At 37.2% G+C, this 13,842-nt stretch overlaps 1 protein-coding gene across 2 annotated transcripts in view; it reads left to right on the top strand.

Annotated features, from left to right (window-relative positions):
• Positions 1–13,842, top strand: part of LOC115215414 (rho GTPase-activating protein 100F) — a 289,874-nt gene that overhangs the window by 55,777 nt on the left and 220,255 nt on the right. The gene's annotated exons all lie outside the window — the stretch shown is intronic.

Below are 13,842 nucleotides of genomic sequence, written 5' to 3'. Positions count from 1 at the left end.
GTAGACAGACAGACAAGTAGACAATCAAGCCGACAGACAGGCAGATGTTGAAACATTTACAGAGAAAGGGGGAAACTGGTTTGTGGTTGGTGTGATATTTGACAGGAAAGAAGATAAAATTGGATTGGAAGAAGATTTGTTAAAAGAGAAAATGATGGTACATGTCTCCGAAACAGAAATATACTTCATTCCCAAGTAATTTGCTTAAATAATTGTGGAGGACTCTTCCACGTGGAGCCAGAAACCATTGGTTGCCTTGCTAATCCACAAGTTTAAAAAAAAATTCCTGACCGAATTTGAACTCAGAACATAAAAATAGACAAAATGGGGCTAAGAATTTTACTTAGCATGCTAATAATTCTGCCACCTTACCACTTTAACACTCCAGAATATGACTACCCTACACTCCAATACTCCACAGTATGTCAACAAATTCCACTATATATATATATATATATATATATATATGTATGTATGTATGTATGTATAAAAATGGAACAAAAATGCAATAGAGGACATTAAAACATTCGGACAGATAGATGATACAAAGGCAGACAAGAGAAATAACAATTAGAAGGACAAGCAAAAAAAGGCGGGTCATTTGTGGCTTTCTTTCCTCAGTCAAGTTCCAGAAGTCACGACCATTTTGAGCAGTTACACTTGAGATGGTTCGATCTGGTTGCCCCCAAAAATGTCTAAGCTAAGAGAATTAGATCCCTCTGTAAGAAAGCTAGTGAATGTGTATAACAACAAAGACAATAAAACAACCAAAAAATGGAGAACATGGTACACAATTACGAATACAAAAAACAAGAAATAACAACAGGTGTCTTTCGACTGAGAATGAATCAAATTGAGCTGGCATATATGAAGTAAAAGCCTAAAGGCAGGAACAAAGAGTCCGATATAATAAGTACTAGGCTTTACAAAGAATAAGTCCTGGGGTCAAATTGTTCAACTAAAGGCTCTGCTCCAGCATGGCCGCAGTCAACTGAGTAAGACAAACAAAAGAATAAATGAACATCATTGCTATATTGCAAATGTGTTATAAGTCCACAACGTTGCTTTTTCAGAAAGAAAAAAATAGTTTCACAATTCCATAGCAAAACTGTTGTATTATTTTTCATATCTTGGTATCTGAAGAAGCTGGAGATACAATAGTTTGACCAAAAGAATCAGCTATTGCAAGCAAAAATGAATATTGAAAAAAACACAAATTCGAACATAGGACAGTTTAACATAATAGCAACAATATATATATATATATAATATATATGTGTGTGTGTGTGCGTATATATATATATTTTAGCTTGTGGATTAGCAAGGCAACCAATGGTTTCTGGCTCCATGTGGAAAAGTCCTCCACATATATATATATATATATACGCACACACACACATATGTATATAATTTATAATACACACACATATATATCATGTTCCAAAACTTTATTAGAAACACAACAAATTGAAAATTCCCATATACAACATAGCTGGTTCCTCATTAGTTATCATCCAAAAGACGTAACAATGTTGTGCCTTTAATGTTTATATATATATATATTTCAAATGTACAGAAAACATAAAACGATGACAGTTTAGTTTGTTGCTCAGAAAGAATGGAAAAGTCTTTGACATTTCAAGCCTACGCTTTTTGACAGATAGGGACGAGAGAAAAAAAAAAATGGTGAGAGAATGAAAACACAGTGAGAGAAATAAAAATGTGTTAGGAATTAATATAATGATATATATATACATAATATATACATATATATATATATATATATATATATATATATATATAATATAATATATATATATACTATATATATATATATATATATATATATATATATATATATTACATATAATATTGTAAACATAGCGGAAGGCTTTGTAAGTTATGGACGAATTCCATAGTAAATATATTATATATATATATATTATAATATATATATATATATATATATATATATATATTATATAGATAGATAGAAGATACATACATAATACATACATACATACATACTCTACCCTGTCATTTCACTATACTGTATCACAACACCCTCCACAATATATCAACATTCCCACCCTCCAAAAAACCACATCAATACTCCAGCACATCACATCAAGATTCCATCATGTTGGCCACATCATATACAACTACACCACATCACAGCTCACCATCACTGTACCAAACTCCACATCACTTCCCACAGCCCATGACATCATATCACACTACACAGTTTTTTTTTACCATTATCCAGTAATTCCATCTTCATTTCCGAAGCAAACAAACAAAAATATAAAAATATAAAAATATACATGTGACGGTGTTGCAGCTACATGAAATGAAAGATTGTTATGTGTACAGAAGAGATTCTTTGTCTAGGCTCAGACACTAAATCTATAACTAAGCGAACCGCGAAAATGCTGTTATTTGTCTATGATGATGAAGTAGAGTGGGAGAGGGGGAGAGAGCCAGCGCTGGAGACAGAAGATTCTGGTTGCAGTACATATGGTAGTTGTAGTGTTTTTTTTTAAATAATACATGGCCACATTGAACACTTGTAAGTATATATATATATATTTATATAAATGGAAATTGTAGCTGTGATACCAATGTCGGTGGCACATAAGAGAACCAACTGAACGTGGCTATTGCCAGTGCCGCCCCGACTGCCTCCGTGCCAGTGGCACATAAAAAGCACCATCTGATCAAGGCCATTGCCAGCCTCGCCTGGCACGTAAAAAGCACCCACTACACTCATGGAGTGGTTGGCATTAGGAAGGGCATCCAGCCATAGAAACATTGCCGGATCAGACTGGGCCTGGTGCAGCCTCCTGGCTTCCCAGACCCCAGTTGAACCATCCAACCCATGCCAGCATGGAAAGCGGACGCTAAACGATGATGATGATGATGATATATATATATGTATATGATGAGCTTCTTTCAGGTTCCATCAACCAAATCTAATCAATGCTTTGGTCAGTCCAAGGCTATAGTAGAAGACACTTGCCCAAGGTACCATGTAGTAGGACTGAACTCAGAACTATATGGTTGGGGAGCAAACTTCTTACCACACAGCCACATGTAATTCTACTTTGTAAACAATTAACAATTGCAATGTTTCTTAGAATGAAGAAAGTGGGTCGGTGGGTGAGTGGATAGGAAGTGGTAGAAAGAATATTTAAAATAAAGAAGATAGATATTAATTAATTAAATAAAATAATGAGAATTGGACTGAAGATGCTGATTCTGATTCTAATGATGATAATTATGATGAGGATAATTATGATGATGATGATGATGATGATGATGATGATGATGCTGATGGTGATCATGATCATGCTGTTGATAATAAATGGTGGTGGTGGTGGTGGTGGTGTGGTGGTGGTGGTAGCCAGGTGGTGGATAATAAGTTAATGATGACGTGGTGATGGTAGAGGTGATGGTGATGGTGGTTGCACTAATCATGATCAGTTAGAATATATCGGTCATAATGAAGATGGTGAGGATAATGGTGGTAGTGATGATGATGACAACAATGATGATGATGGTGGTGGTGGTGGTGGTGGTGGTGGTGGTAGTGGTGGTGGTGGTGGTAGTGGTGGTGGTGGTGGTGGTGGTGACATTGACAGCATAAGACGACTATGACAATAGTAATGATGACAATTATTGTATTGTTATATAAATACAAATAGACATAAAAAAAAGTACTGGAGTCCAATCTTTTGACTATGCCCCAGCATGGCCATAATCAAATGACCGAAACAAGTAAAAGATAAATTAAAAGATACAAGACAAATAGTGCATAGTAGCAGTTCTTAACATGGTGGTGGTGCATCCTTCAGGATGTGACTTTAAAACAGTGACCCCTGGGGTTCATATAAGAATTTGGAGTGGGGTCCACTGTAGTATTTTAGAGGTTAATGAAAAATTTTTCTTTAGATGTACAAGGTGATTCCAAAAAGTTCCTGGACTAGTTATGTTTAATAAAAATAACTTATTCACCCAAGTTTTAGTGTGCAGTGAGAGTTAGCAGTGACCTCAATGAGGGTGTAGTGAGAGTTAGCAGTGACCTTTATGAGGGTGCAGTGAGAGTTAGCAGTGACCTTAATGAGGGCACAATGAGAGTTAGCAGTGACCTTTATGAGGCAGTTGCGCCAAGTGACATTGCAGTGTTTATTTTGCAAGTTAAGAAATTTGTGTTTTTGCAGTCATGTGTACACTGCAGTCTGTGATTTTGACATGGACAAGAAGCTGGAACGAAGAACCAACATCAAATGACAATGTTACTGCACTTTTTAACCCCAAGAGGATACCTCCTCCAGCTGGTTAATGACACAATATCTGTGTCCGATATATTGCAAACAAGGGAGTGGACAACTCCCATCAAACAGTTACAGGATCAGTAGAACAGTTGGTTTCAGGGTCTCACTCTTCCTCAGTACTGGTACACCTGTCTGCTAGAAATGGCAGTTCATCCCAGTTCGCAAAATATAAATAAATAAGCGACACACAACCGCTGATCATGCCACAAGCAAAGTTGCTAGTTCTAAAACCTCTATAAGAGTTGTAAGTAGTAACCCCACTGAAAAGTATTGGTTGTTACCTCCCCAACATGATTGTTCTACATAGAACAATGCTACTAATGTTTTTAACCCTAGGATCTGTGCTAGCGGGGTGTAAAGAGCACCATACAAGTGTGATCGCTGACAGAGCGGCTAACCAGTTTTCATGCCAGTGGCATATAAAAGGCACCATTCAAGTGTGATCGTTACCAGCATCACCTTACTGGCATTTGTGCCCCATGCTAGTAGGGTGCCAAGAGTACCATCTGAGCATGATCGTTGCAAGAGCAGCTAACTGGCATCTATGCCGGTGGCACGTAAAAGGGCACCATTCGAGCGTGATCATTACCAGCATCGCCTTACTGGCACCTGTGCTGGTGGCATGTGTAAAAAGATTCGAGTGAGGTCATTGCCAGTACCGCCTGGCTGGCCCCCATGCTGGTGGCATGTAAAAGCTCCCACTGCACTTTCGGAGTGGTTGGCATTAGGAAGGGCATCCAACTGTAGAAACTCTGCCAGATCAAGATTGGAGCTTGGTGCAGCCATCTGATTCGCCAGCCCTCAGTCAAATCGTCCAACCCATGCTAGCATGGAAAGCGGACGTTAAACGATGATGATGATGATGATGATGTGATGAAGATGAAGACACTTCCTCCAGCTGGTTAATGACACAATATCTGTTTCTTCTTATTTTTTTAATTTTATTTTGTAAGCACATAGATATGGCTTACCAAAGTCCCATTCATCTAAAGCCAGCAGTCCATCCAGCACCCTAGAATTTCAGGCTGTTGAGACTCTACAAAGAAAGGAAAGAAACAAAAAAATCAATAGATACTCAGATATGAAAATATGGTTTTTTCAGTTTGTATACAGCTATTTCCACTGTCTACTGTTGGATATGTCTCAACTTAAATCATTAGAATAAAACATATATAACATATTTGTAACACAATTTAAAGCATTTGTTCCACGTCCCTTTCCTTTCACTTTCCACACAGAGAACGTCTTTTATTTTTACACCAAATTTTGGCATATTTACAAAAATGTAGTTTTATTTCCGAGAATTACAAATGCTTTATCATTTTTATTTTGTTTTCTTCCCCATTCTTTTTGAAAATTTTTATTTATAGTTTTTTTACCTTTTCACTTTTAATCATCTTAATTGGCTAATAAAGACCATCATCATCATCATCATCATCATCAGGCAGTGAGCTGGCAGAATCATTAAAGAGCTGGGCAAACTGCTTAGTAGCGGTTATTCTATCCTCTTTCTCTTTTCTCTTTTACTTGTTTCAGTCATTTGACTGTGGCCATGCTGGAGCACCGCCTTTAGTCAAGCAAATAAACCGCAGGACTTATTCTTTGTAAGCCTAGTACTTATTCTATCAGTCTCTTTTGCCAAACCGCTAAGTTATGGGAACGTAAACACACCACCCTCGGTTGTCAAGCGATGTTGTGGGGACAAACACCGAGACACAAACATATACATGCACACACACACACACACACACATATATATATATACATATACATGATGAACTTCTTTCAGTTTTTGTCTACCAAATCCACTTACAAGGCTTTGGTCAGCCCGAGACTATAGTAGAAGACACTTGCCCAAGGTGCCATGCAGTGGTAATGAACTCGGAACCATGTGGTTGATAAGCAAGCTACTTACCACACAGCCACTCCTGTGTCCTCTTTACATTCTGAGTTCAAATATCACTGAAGTTGACTTTGCCTTTTATCCTTTCAGGGGGTAGATGAAATAGTACTGGGGTAGATGTAATCAACTAGCCACCAGCCCCCAAATTTCTAACCTTGTGCAAAAATTAGGAAGAAATATTATTTTCATTATTGCTATTTTAAGTTCTGGGTTCAAATTCCGCCATAGTCAACTTTGCCTTTGACCCTTTTGAGGTCAATAAAACAAGTACCATTCAAGCACTGGGGTCAATGTAATTTCAGCACCATAGTAGAAAGAATTATTATCAGGCCATTCCACATTAGGATGGGTGCAGTCTCCTCAAAGAAGTATGTGATGGATGGCATTTGAGTTGATTATTTCTTATATTAACATTTCTTGTGAAAGTGCATGGCTCAGTGGTTAGAGCATCGAGCTTACGATCAGGAGGTTGTGAGTTCAAATCCTAGACCAGGCTGCATGTTGTGTTCTTGAGAAAGACACTATATTTCACGTTGCTCCAGTTCACTCAGCTGTAGAAATAAGCTGTGATGTCACAGGTGCCAAGCTGTATCAGCTGTTGCCTTTCCCTTGGATAATAATAGTGGCATGGAGAGGGGAGGCTGGCATGCATTGTCTTCTTAAGCAAGACACTTTATTTCTTGTTACTCAATTCAGCTGGCAAATATGACTTTTACCTGTAATTCAAAGGGCTGGCTTTGTCACATTTTGTTTCACCCTAAATCTCCGTGAGAACTATGTAAAGGGTACATTTGTCTGTGGAGTACTCGGCCACTAGCATGTTAATTTCACCAGCAGGCTTTTCCATCTGGAAGACTCATCATTGTAAAACCAACAGAGAACCAGGTCATTTAGCTGCTATTTCTATGTTGTCAGTTGATCACTTCCTAGTTATGTCAGCTCTAAGTAGGTACAACAGGGTGGTGTAGGGCACCCCTGCAAGTGTTGAGTGGGAATGGACAAGTGATGTATTGGCTTGCAGTGAACACAAGCTGCCTAACCTGGGGCAGATTGGTCTGTGTATCTGTGTATGTGTATGTACGTGTAGGGCTGGGATTGGTTGACTGTGTCTGTGAAGATGTAAGAAAATACTTATAAAATTGTAGTCAATAGTCATTCATGGAACAAAACATAAACACACACAAACACACACACACACACACGCACAAAAGTCATTCAATTTTTCTCAACTGATCAATGGGCCAATTGAGTAAACCAATCAATAATGAACCTCTAGTGGTTACTGGAAACAGCTGTAAGTCAAATTTTTTATTACAACAAAAAAATATGCAATGACCATTATTTATGCCTTGTGTTACATATATATATATTATATATATATATATACTCAACACGTACATATGTACATACATACATACATACATACATACATACATACATACATACATACACACATACATACACACACGTGCATATATATATAGTATATGTATATGGTTAGAGTCACAACATGTCTAAGTACAATCTCTTAGACACAAGTATTTCTTAAAGAGCAGCAGCAAACCTCCATTCTTTCCACTGCTATTTCTTTCTCTCTCTCACTCTCTCTCTCTCTCTCTCTCTCTCCCACACACACATACACACACACACCTGTCTGTGTGAGTTTTATCTATATATGCAGAGATATAAATATATATCTTGATACACACACGCAAACAAATATATATATACTCAAACACGTACATATGTACATACATACATACATACACACATACATACATGCATACATACATACATACATACATACATACATTCATACAAACAAACTGGTCCTTGTAGCTAGTTGTCATTTGAGTGTTATAAGCACTTAGATATCAAACTTCAGTGTAATTGAAAGAAATGTGATATCTTTTGAAGTACCAATACAGAGATGGTTCTAAGATGGTGCTTTCCTTGACAAGTGCTACTTATTGAAAGTGGACTGGCTACAAAGTTACTAAAATTTAATCTACGATCTGGCAAAGTTCCATTCTTTGACGAAATAGCATGGCTCATAATATCTGAATATACTAACAGATAATAATTGTATCATGAGATTGGAAGTGGGAGTGGAATTAGGGTGTGAAAAAATGTAATGTTTGCGTGTATTCCGTACATATTCTGCCAAACCTTCCGACACATGCCGGCATAGAAGCATGGACGTTAGAAGATGATAATGATGATGATGATGATGGTGAATACAATGACAATGACAACAATGATGATGATGATGATGATGATGATGATGATGGCAATGCCGATGATGATGTGATGATGATGACGATCATGATGACAATGATGATGATGTGTATGTATACTACATGTGTGTGAGTTTGTTATCTCCTCGTTTTTGGCATCATGTGATAGCTGTGAGCATTACTGTCATACAAGCAGCATTTCCCAGTTCCTGACTTTGGCTGAAATCGTGATTGGCCAAGGGGAATAATTACCTTGCTTGGAAACAGGTGTAGGTTAGTGACAGGAAAGGCATCAAATCATAGGTAAAAAAAAATGTGCTTCAAAAAATTCCATGTAACCCATGCAAGCATGGAAAAGTGAATTCTTAAATAGTGATGACAATGATGATGAGGATGATGTGTGTGTGTGTGTGTGTGTGTGTGTGTGTGTGTGTGTGTGTGTGTGTGTGTATATATATATATCTATATATATATATATATTTATATGTATATATAGGTACAAGAGTGGCTGTGTGGTAAGTAGCTTGCTTACCAACCACATAGTTCTGGGTTCAGTAACCACTGCTTGGCACCTTGGACAAGTGTCTACTACCATAGCCTCAGGCCAACCAAAGCCTTGTGAGTGGATTTGGTAGACGGAAACTGAAAGAAACTTGTTGTATATATACATGTATATGCTTGTGTGTCTGTATTTGTACTCCCATCATTGCTTGACAACTGATGTTGGTGTGTTTATTTCCCTGTAACCTAGTGGTTTGGCAAAAGAGACGGATAGAATAAGTACTGGGCTTACAAAGAATAAGTTCTAGAGTCAGTTTGTTCAACTAAAGGTGGTGCACCAGCGTGGCCACATGCTAGCCACTACACATTCTTTATTTTCTTTCTTTGTTTCTTTCTGTGTTCCTTTCTGTGGAAGAGCATAGGCTCGAAACATTAAAGACTTTTTCACTTCCCGAGCATTAAACTAATACATCTGTTTGTTGTCTACACCATCTGTCTTCAGTGATCAATATGAGGTTAGAGGAAAAGGTGGTGAGCTGTTTGAATCATTTTTGTGCCAAACAAAATGCTTAGTGGAATTTTTCCCAACTTTGTTCTAAGTTCAAATGCTACCAGATTTGACTTTTGGAATTGATAAAATAAGTACCAGTAAAGTCTTTGGGTTCATGTAATTAACTTACCCTTCATCTGAAATTGTTAGCCTTGTGCCAAAATTTGAAACCGATTTGTGGTTAGAGAAACACAGAATAAAAGGCATATACCCATGGTATCATAAGGTGGTACTGAACCCATGAAATGGTCAGCAAGGCCCCTAGACCTCGGTCCTCTGGACTTCTTTCAACGGGTTTTACTAAAAAATCAGATGTTCAGCACTAAACCAAAAGCTTTCAGCAATCTGAAACAGAGCATCATAAATATATGACAAGATATTACACCAAAGTTGTGCAAAAAAGTAACTGATTCGACCACTGATGATGATGATGATGATGATGATGATGACGATGACGATGACGACGACGACGACAATAATGATGGTGATGATGATGATGCTTATGATGACAGCGATGGCAATGGCAATGACGATGATGATGATTATGATGATGGCGATGGTGGTGATGATGATGATAATGATGATGATGATGAGGAGGAGGATGGCAATGACGATGATGATGTGATGACGATGACGATTATGATGACAATGATGATGATGTGTATACATATTGCATGTGTGTGAGTTTGTTGTCTCCTCAGTTAAGTTCCATTCTGTATTGCAAATAATGGCTTACAGTTTGAACGTTTGCTGTAATTTTGTGTAATTTATTTGTAACCTTTTAACAATAATTAGGGTTTGCTTACTTCTGTGCCAACCTGTATAACAATGTTTTTATAATAAGCAATATTTTAAATGTTCTATTTTTATCTAATATTTTTGATATCCTATAATGACATATGCAGCATGCATCTTTATATAGCATATATAAATACTGTAACACTTATAATCCTGTATATCATGATTAACTACACATCGATGTTATATTCAAATACACAGACTGCATATAATCCTCCATTTGCGATATAGCATTTCTGTTTTAGGAAAACAGAACAAAAACTAATCTAGGATATGATTAAAATGTTAATTTTTTCATTTATCTATTTTTAATTATATATTTTCCAATCATCTTTAATTTTTTTCTTGCAACTTTCTCCCTCTCTTTCTTTCTCTCTCTCTCTCTCTCTCTCTCTGTCTATCTGTCCATCTATTTATCTATCTATTTATCTATCTATCTATCTATCTATCTATCTATCTATCTATCTATCCATCTATTTATCTATCTATCTATCTATCTATCTCTCTCACATATCTCTCTGTATTCTCTCACTTTAACTTACTCTATTTCCAACTCTTTCCCTCTTTCCCTCTCTCTCTCTCTTTACCCACTCCTTTATCTCTCTTTCTGTCTCTCTTTCTCTCTTTTTCTCTCTCTCTCGCTTTCTCATTTCCACTCCTTACATCAATAAACGCATTTCTCAACACTCACCCTTCTCTCCCTCGAAAGAAAGACTTTTTCTGCCAAAGAATTAAAATTTTCTTGGGAAAAAAAAAAAACCAAATATTCATTTTTATTTCTTTTTATATATATATATATATTTTTTCTCATTTATTTGTTTGTTTTTATTTTCAAAATCACTTTATTTTTGCCAAAAGAAATACTGATGAGAAAAATTCTATGAAGGAAATTTGTTTAGCTTTTCCTAAAGATATATGTATTTTTAAAAAATTTTTTGTTTAAAATCACAATTTATTTATTTATCTATTTATTTATTTACTTTTTATATTTTATTCAAAAACAATAACAATGAACCATATAACAAAAAGCAAAAAAAAAAAAAAAATCCACAAAAATTGTTGATTGCATTTATTCTTTAATTTCTGCAGTAAATATTACAAGGAATATATAATTGAATAAAAATGGTTAAACTTTGTTCACTGATTACTTTAAAATGCGTGAAAAATGTTTCCGTATTTAAAATCATGGAAGAAGAGACCAAAGAAGAAAAAGAAAGTAAAATAAACCATTAAGAAGTGGAGAAGCAGAGCACTGGGAGCGGAAGGTGGTTGGAGCTTTAGTGAGTGATGCACCTAATGTCAGAATATTTATCTTTTATCTCATTCTGCTTGTTTCAGTCATTAGACTGCGACCATGCTGGAGTACCATCTTGAGGAACTTTTAGTCAAATGAATCGATCCCAGTACTTTTTTTTTTTCTTTTTAAGACTGTTACATATTTTATCAGTACCTTTTGCCAAACTGCTAAGTTACAAAGACATAAACACACCAACACCGATAGTTAGGCAGTAGGCAGGGACAAACACAGACATAAAGATACACACACACACACACACACACACACACACACGCACACACACACACACACACACACACACACACACACATACACACAAACACACACATGTGTGTGCTCCTTTCAGTTTCTGTCAGCCAAAACCAATCAGAAGGTTTTGGTTAGCCTGAGGCTATAGCAGAAGACACTTGCCCAAGGTGCCATGCAATGTGATTGAACCTGGAACCATGTGGTTGGAAAGCAAACTACTTACCACATAGCCATGTCTGTGCTTATTTCTTCAGAATAAAAGACGCATGTTAGAACTTTACCTAAGTAGGTGCAAGCATAGCTGTGTGACAAGAAGTTTGCTTCCTGGCCATCTAGTTCTGAGTTCAGTCCTACTGCATGGCAAGTGTCTTGTACTATAGCACTGGGCCAACCAAAGTATTATGATTGGATTTGATAGATAGAAACTGAAAGAAGCCCATCATATATATATATATATATCATCATCATCATCATCATCTTTTAATGTCCGTCGTCCATTCTGGCATGGGTTGAACGGTTTGACCAGGGCTGGTCGGCTGAAGGGCTGCACCAGACTCTAGTTTAATTTGACATGGTTTCTATGTTTGGACGCCCTTCCTAATGCCAACCACTCTGAGAGTGTAATGGGTGCTTTTACGTTCCACTGGCATGGGTGCCAGTTTGTATGACACTGATATCTGGCATGACTATGATTTCACTTGGCTTGATGGGTCTTCTTCATTCAGAAGGTGCTTTTTATGTGCCACTTTATCACTGCACCACTTGGCAACAGCTGTTGGTTTGTTTATGTCCCTATAACTTAGCAGTTTGACAAAAAGAGACTGGTAGAATAAGTCCAGGCAAAATTAGCTTTAAATACTGGGGATGATTTGCTTGACTAAAATCTCCAATGTGGTGATCCAGCATGGTTGTTGTCCAATGAGTGAAACAAGTAAAAGATAAAAGATATCATGGGATTGTTGCTCTCTTTTGGTACTTAAAATTGAGTAGTCAGCCAGGCTTACAGCCACTCGACTCTGAGTAAGAGTTGATACGTACTCAACCCTGAGTAGTGAGGTTTGGGAGTCACTGTATTTTCTGGCATACATTTCAAACTATTTCAGACCAAAATTTACAGCCAAGAAAAGGTTAGTCAACTTATACACCAAGATGACTGTGGAAGACCAAATATTCTATGTGAAATGTAGCAGAATTTGGAAAGAGCCATGGGGGTAGAGTGCTCAAGCCCCACCTTCCTCTGTAGGGTCCTATCAGGAACAAATGTCATATTTTCCTGCTGGATTCACAAGTATGGCCCAACTGAGTTTATAGATATATATTACTCAGGAAGCCCACACTTGGTTTGCCCCTAGACCTTCAGCTGGTTGGCTCAGCTTGTGACACTTTTCTGTATCATTCTCATTTCATGTCAGCTGTACCAAAGCTGTGACGTCTAAACTCAATGCAGAGAAGTAGTGACTGGACCTAGACAGACTCTCTGATCCCTGTGTTACACAACAGATCCTTCAGAGGTACCCCATTTCAGCCACTTGTATTTGTGGTTGTAGCTTTTGGTCATTACCCAACGTACATGACCATAGATGCGGTTTATAGACTGACGATAGTACATATATATTGTTATTAAGTTGACATATATACATTTAATGCATGTAAAAGTATATAGGAATGGCCTTGCGGTATGAAGTTTACTTCCCGTCCATATGGTTCTGATTTCATTCCCACTGCATGGCACCTTGAGCAAGTGTCTTCTACTATCGCCTTGGGCTGACCAAAGCTTTATGAGTGGATTTGGTAGACGGAAACTGAGAGAAGTTCATCATGAATATGTGTATGTGTGTGTATTTGTGCTTGTGTCTTTCTGTTTGCGCTACCACTTGACAACTGGTGTTGGTGAGCTTACAGACTCTATAACATGGCAGTTCAGCAAAAGAGAGCAATAGAATAAGTACCAAGCATATGTGGGCACAGGATGT

The sequence above is a fragment of the Octopus sinensis genome, linkage group LG9, assembly GCF_006345805.1.
Source record: "Octopus sinensis linkage group LG9, ASM634580v1, whole genome shotgun sequence".
NCBI classification, from domain to species: domain Eukaryota; kingdom Metazoa; phylum Mollusca; class Cephalopoda; order Octopoda; family Octopodidae; genus Octopus; species Octopus sinensis.
Note: the sequence above shows the minus strand (reverse complement) of the source record. Positions and strands in the feature narration are given on the sequence as shown.